Source organism: Diaphorina citri, unplaced genomic scaffold, assembly GCF_000475195.1.
Source record: "Diaphorina citri unplaced genomic scaffold, Diaci psyllid genome assembly version 1.1 scaffold430, whole genome shotgun sequence".
NCBI classification, from domain to species: Eukaryota; Metazoa; Arthropoda; class Insecta; order Hemiptera; family Psyllidae; genus Diaphorina; species Diaphorina citri.
In genome coordinates, this window is record NW_007377865.1 from 92,541 (window position 1) to 99,129 (window position 6,589).

Genomic DNA, 6,589 nt, shown 5'->3' on the forward strand with positions numbered 1-6,589 from the left:
TAAATTTTACGAAAGAAAAGTTCCCTGCCATTTATTTCCCCACGTACATACTACATACCTCTCTCTCTGCTTCTGTACAAAATAGCTGAGTAAAGGGCAAAAAAAGCATAGACGAACTTTTCTTAAATGTTCATTAAGATCGTGAAGCCTGTACAACAGTTTTCCAGCGAGGCAATTTAAATAAGATAAATAATTTAAAAATATGATTTTCCTCTTGGATATGCTAAATTTGTAGCAAATGCCTAGAATGTCATAGTATGTCTTAGAATAGAGGTGTGTGCCAAGTGCCACCTCGTAAAAGAAAACGAAATTCGTCACCTAAATACATTGTAGGTACAGCAAATTATAGAGACATAGGTACTAAATACATTGTACAGCAAATTATAGAGACATACAACAGCGTAGCATGTCACACTGTCACAGTGATGATGAGTAAAATCATAATGAATTTTTTTCCCTTCACCTTTCTCTCTTTATTCTTTCCTTCCTTTTTCGTAATAACACTCTTTTGTAACTCCTTTATCAAAAATTTATCTCTCATTTTCCTAATTTGTTCCCTCCTCCTCTCCTCCCCCCCTCTCTCTTTTCTAAAGTTCGAAATTACTCTCACACACGCGTGCAGCTGAGAAGTCAGTCTCTCTCTCTCCTCTCTCTTTCTTTCTCTTCCTTTCCCTCTCGCTCTCTTTCTATTAATCTAAATTTAGATGTCTCATTTTGACTCGAGCCTGCATGCATCGTGAAGCATTTTGATTTCCTATCAAATGCACTTTTCATGTGGAAATGGGAGGGGGGAGTGAGGAGAGGTTTCGCCCCCCCCCCTTCCACCTCAAATACAGGTCGTCCTCCCCCTCAAACACACATACTGTGCTATTAGTTGAAACCCCGCCAGATATCAAAACTTCAGTCTGCTGCTCTGGAGAGACGGCAAAGTTTTGCCTCTCTACCAACTGGGTAGTAAACTTGTTGTTCATTCCTGCTGAACTTTAAGTTTTCTGTTGAACAATAATTAATTTAATTAGCGCTCCCAGGGAGTCGGGACTGGGGATCGGGAGTGTGTAGGTGCTCACTACTCAGCATGGAACGCTATAAATTATCTAGAGATAGAGGAGACTGGATGTAGGGACTGGTTTCTAGGGTTATGTTGAAAAGCCGGAGATGTGGGGTTGCAAACAACATGCCTCCTGGGGGATGCTGGGCATTGCTTTCCAACTTTCTGTAATCATGGACAACCATTATCTGCACGAAAGTTTCTTCTCCATTCTTCCACTGAGTTATACCTTGATACAGATGCGCCGTAACGCCCGTAGCCGAAATTATAAGATCATCTATAATAAATATTCTATAAGATGCTCCCCGTTAAAAGAGTATATATGTATGTAGCTAGTTTGGAATGATTAGAATAAATACCATACTGTAGTATTGAAAATAGTCAATGTTTCCACGAGCAAGAATTTTATTTAAATAAATAAATAAGGTTTAATACTACAAATTTTACCTGCTTGATCGCATTAAATTAACGTACCTACCTAATTTTACCTATCAAAAATATTCCAAAGTGACTTCTACCGACTAATGACATGAGTACAAAGGTGAACAAACCAATGAGCTTTATAAGAATTTATCTACCTATGTATTTATCAAAGTATGTACAAGACATACAGAGTCAAGGCTTCCAACTTCCAAGGCAAACCGTTAAGACGCCCGAGTCGTAATGTTGAGCACAAGTTTTCCCAAACTGCTTCATAATGTATGTAAGAGGCATAACCCGGTGACTAGTGAAAGGCCGGTTTCTGACAAGACGAAACTCGAGAGTTTGAGCTCACTAACCGCGGAGTTTGCAAAAAGTGCGTTTCTAACAATATACTCTCTTTCTCCCTCTCTCACCCTCTCTCTCTCCCTCTCCCCCCTCTCTCTCTCTTTCTTTTATTTCTCCAATTCCGATTGTTGTAACCTAGGTAGGTATCCTTTATTATCGTGTTTGTTACACAAATAATTTGCCACATGAAATTGCAAAGGTCGTTTCATCATTGCGCGCACTAAGACAATCCTTACAAAGGCTAAGTACATAGGTACTACATAGTTAAATTGTTTGGGGGCAATACTCAAAAGCTCTAAACACTGCACTATCAGAAGCAAATAGAAATGACTTCGAGGTTTTGAAATTAAAAAAAATCTGGTGTGAACATCACACGACTTTCCTTATCCTATTGAATGATGCTTATTTGAGTATTCTATTATCCCAACTTTTACTTACAATATCTCGAAATGTTTTGTCGCTATAGCTGAAAACCGCCAAAAAACGGTCGAAATCTGTCCAAAAGCGGTCAAAATACCGCCAAGCCCAGCAACCATCTCTAAAGCTCTAAACACTGCACTATCAGAACCAAAATAAATAGAAATGACTTCGAGGTTTTGAAATTAAAAATAAAATAATAAAGGTAAAAAATCTCCCACAAAAACCATTTGCAATGTTTTGATGGTCAGCTTTCCCCCGTCCTTCCCCTGCAAACAATACATTATGTATGTGCAAAACTAATATTAATATTTATTGAAATGCGGTCGGTCCCTGGGAAATAGGATAAACGCTAATAAAACATGCAAAATGTCCGAATGTGGTAGCAGCGGCCTAGTATTTACATAAAGCATAATACCTAATACATAGTCATATCCAAATGCATAGTATGTACCTTGATATAGGTATGCATTATTATTATTATTTGTAATTAATAAATTTGACTACAAATAATGGACAGTGAGGTTTTATTTATTGAAAAAGCTATGTACATATACATATGTGTCATTATTATTTGTAATTAATAAATTTGACTACAAATAATGGACAGTGAGGTTTTGTTTATTGAAAAAGCTATGTACATATATGTACATACATATGTGTCAGGCCTGTATCCAGGATTTCAATTGAGGGGGAAGGGGGGCAAGAGTGTGAACAGTGATGTGTTAAGAGTTATGAATGTACATATGTGTCAGGCCTGTATCCAGGATTTCAATTGAGGGGGAAGGGGGGCAAGAGTGTGAACAGTGATGGGTTAAGAGTTATGAAAGCCCAAACATGTCTGTCAGAAATTCTCTTCGCGACTTCGCAGTATTTTGCTGATGTTTACTGGAACGTAATCCATATGTGTCAGGCCTGTATCCAGGATTTCAATTGAGGGGGAAGGGGGGCAAGAGTGTGAACAGTGATGTGTTAAGAGTTATGAAAGCCCAAACATGTCTGTCAGAAATTCTCTTCGCGACTTCGCAGTATTTTGCTGATGTTTACTGGAACGTAATCGTATCTCTCATTTTCCTAATTTGTTCCCTCCTCCTCTCCTCCCCCCCCTCTCTCTCTTTTCTAAAGTTCGAAATTACTCTCACACACGCGTGCAGCTGAGAAGTCAGTCTCTCTCTCTCTCTCTCTCTCTCTCTCTCTCTCTCTCTTTCTCTCCCTCTCTCTTTCTTTCTCTTCCTTTCCCTCTCGCTCTCTTTCTATTAATCTAAATTTAGATGTCTCATTTTGCCTCGAGCCTGCATGCCTGGAAGGTATTGTCTTACCTTTGCCCTATTAGCTATGTATGTAGATTAAATTATAGCCCTAGCTATGTATATTACGATGTATTAGGTAGGTAGGAAATGTGAATTACGTTCTAGGCTTAGCTCGTGTCATAACATATCCCTATCCTATAACAATATTCTTCTTTTACTGCACCATTTTATGTTGGGTCGGCTGCGGCGCGGTGGGTTTACACATTTAAGGTTCAACTACCTACCTACATTTAAGGTTCAACTACCTACCTACATTTAAGGTTCAACTACCATAAGGTTTACACATTTAAGGTTCAACTACCTACCTACATTTAAGGTTCAACTACCTACCTACATTTAAGGTTCAACTACCCGGCGCGGTGTTGCCCTCCTTGTTTTCACCTCTCCATAACCTCCCAATATTACCGTCCTTTATCCGACGCCTCCATACACGCCTTTCTATGTACCTATACGCCTGCTACCTTACTAATTAATATTATTATCGAACTATTACATAGGAATTTGACACTACAGGGAACTTTGGCTACCGTGATGGAATTATTATTAATCATCATTTTACTCAGCCTGAGTGTTATCTCTGTTATTGAAGGACTCAAGTTTCATCTCACATCCGGTGACATATCGTCTGGTCATTTGATATTCCGTATCCAAGTCAACTGGTACGATTTCAAGCTTAGATCACAAGGAAGCTTTAGAAATTATAGTGAAATAGAGATCCTAGAAATCTCTTTTTTGTTGTAACTACAGTGAAAGAACTTCACTCGAGTAACAATGTAACGAGTACAGGGGACAACAAGGGACATTGTTTAGTGGTGAATCTACAAAAAATAATAATAATAAATAAAATAATAATAAAAAAAATCTGAATTTGTTACCTAGGTACGTTGCGTTGTGCCCCCGGACATGGCTTTTGTAATTTTGTATGGTTTTTTGGGTACACATATACCTACCCCTAAACAAGCCAGCATTGTCACCAATGATTGCGACAAAAACATCACATGTAAATATAGTCTGTGGATGAACTCTAATCTGTACATGTAGGATTTTCTATATCTATTGAACTGGATTGGCTAACACAAGCTGCATAGCGAGAGAGATGGGAAAAGTAATTTTCTTCGGACAGGACAATATGTCATCCCTATCAGACCCGTAGGGTAAATAGGCAGTGTGGAGAAACGAAGCAATAAGGCTTCAATTTTCAATGCATTTAGTCTTTTACACAAGGAAATTTTGACTTCTAGGAATAAAGCTATAAATTTAAAATAAGATACCTAATCATGAAATTCAAGAGGAATAAAATATAAATACCTAAATGGTATGTAGTAAGTAGTATGTACTGTCAAACTTTCTTGACTTGGCGGGGCGGACCGCTACCGAGCTCTTAACACATATTATGTCCACAAGTGTATTTGCTAATGTACAAACATATGATTGTGGAGTCGAGTGGATTGGAGCACATCACATATTTTCAGGCACACTCCATTTGGCAAGGGTCTAGTTTTGGCCTTGGGATCAATTTGTCCCACGGCACTGACCTTCAAATGTTCACGGCAAGAAAACGGGGTTCAAGTTAGAGGAATAGGGGGATGTATTGGTATTGTATTGTAGAGAGACAGTGGACACACATCTACTGAAGGGAAGAGGAACAGTACGAGTAGTGGATTTCTAGATAAAACATTTCCTTTCACGGCAAGAAAACGGGGTTCAAGTTAGAGGAATAGGGGGATGTATTGGTATTGTATTGTATTGTAGAGAGACAGTGGACACACATCTACTGAAGGGAAGAGGAACAGTACGAGTAGTGGATTTCTAGATAAAACATTTCCCTATACAGGAAGAGGGGGGCGAAGGAGTGAGGCACGGGGGTGGGGGAAGGTCATCAATTTTATTTGGAGAAGAAAAAAGTTATCTGAATGTCCCTGGGGATGTATTGAAATTTACACACAGTTGAAATTAGGTGCAATTTTTCTTTCTTTACAAAAATAAACTCACTGACCTCAAAAAGCTACACGGATTACAGGGTCATCACAGGGGGAAGGTTTTTTCACTTGAATGAGCATTTGTGGAGTGAGGTTTATCTTGAACACATGGTTTAGATTTCATGAATCGATCGAACAACATAATAACGGCTCTTCCAGATTACCTAACTTTTCTTCAACTAAATTCTAAAGAATTCAGCAAAAATGTCTAGCTGGGTCTAGTACGAGTATGTAATGTACTCATGCTTCTTAAAAGACTAGTAATGGAAGGACAAATAATGAAATATCATCAAATCTTTTTAAAAACATTGTCATTAAAAAATAAGCCCTGCTCAGAGTTAAAAGTTTGAGAAGTGCAAAAACTATACATATAGCGGTCAAAAATGACCCTTCTTTCCACAGCATTTATCGCCAGTGTCCTGTTGAGCAGGATTCTATCACACCCAGTTCAGAGTAATGAAAGGACAAATAATGAAATATCATCAGATCTTATTAAAAACATTGTCATTAAAAAATAAGCCCTGATCAGAGTTAATAGTTTGAGACCTGCAAAAACTAGGTATACATATAGCGGTCAAAAATGACCCTTCTTTCCACAGCATTTATCGCCAGTGTCCTGTTGAGCAGGATTCTATCACACCCAGTTCAAACTAGTAATGAAAGGACAAATAATGAAATATCATCAAATCTTATTAAAAACATTGTCATTAAAAATAAGCCCTGCTCAGAGTTAAAAGTTTGAGACCTGCAAAAACTATACATATAGCGGTCAAAAATGACCCTTCTTTCAACAGCATTTATCGCCAGTGTCCTGTTGAGCAGGATTCTATCACACCCAGTTCAAAAGGGAAGGATAAGACGGGACGGGGAAGAAAAAAGGTGCAAAAGGTATATTATTCAACTTTTACCGTTTGACCTTCCGGGCATTTTCCTGTAGGATTTATTTATCGCAGCCATAGTGTTTGTTCAGGGCCAGGTCAGGTGTGAGACATCGGGTCAGGTTTATTGGAGAAGGGGGGGGGGGAAGGAGAGTGATGGTGGGAGAGGGGGAGAGTGGAGGAGGCGGG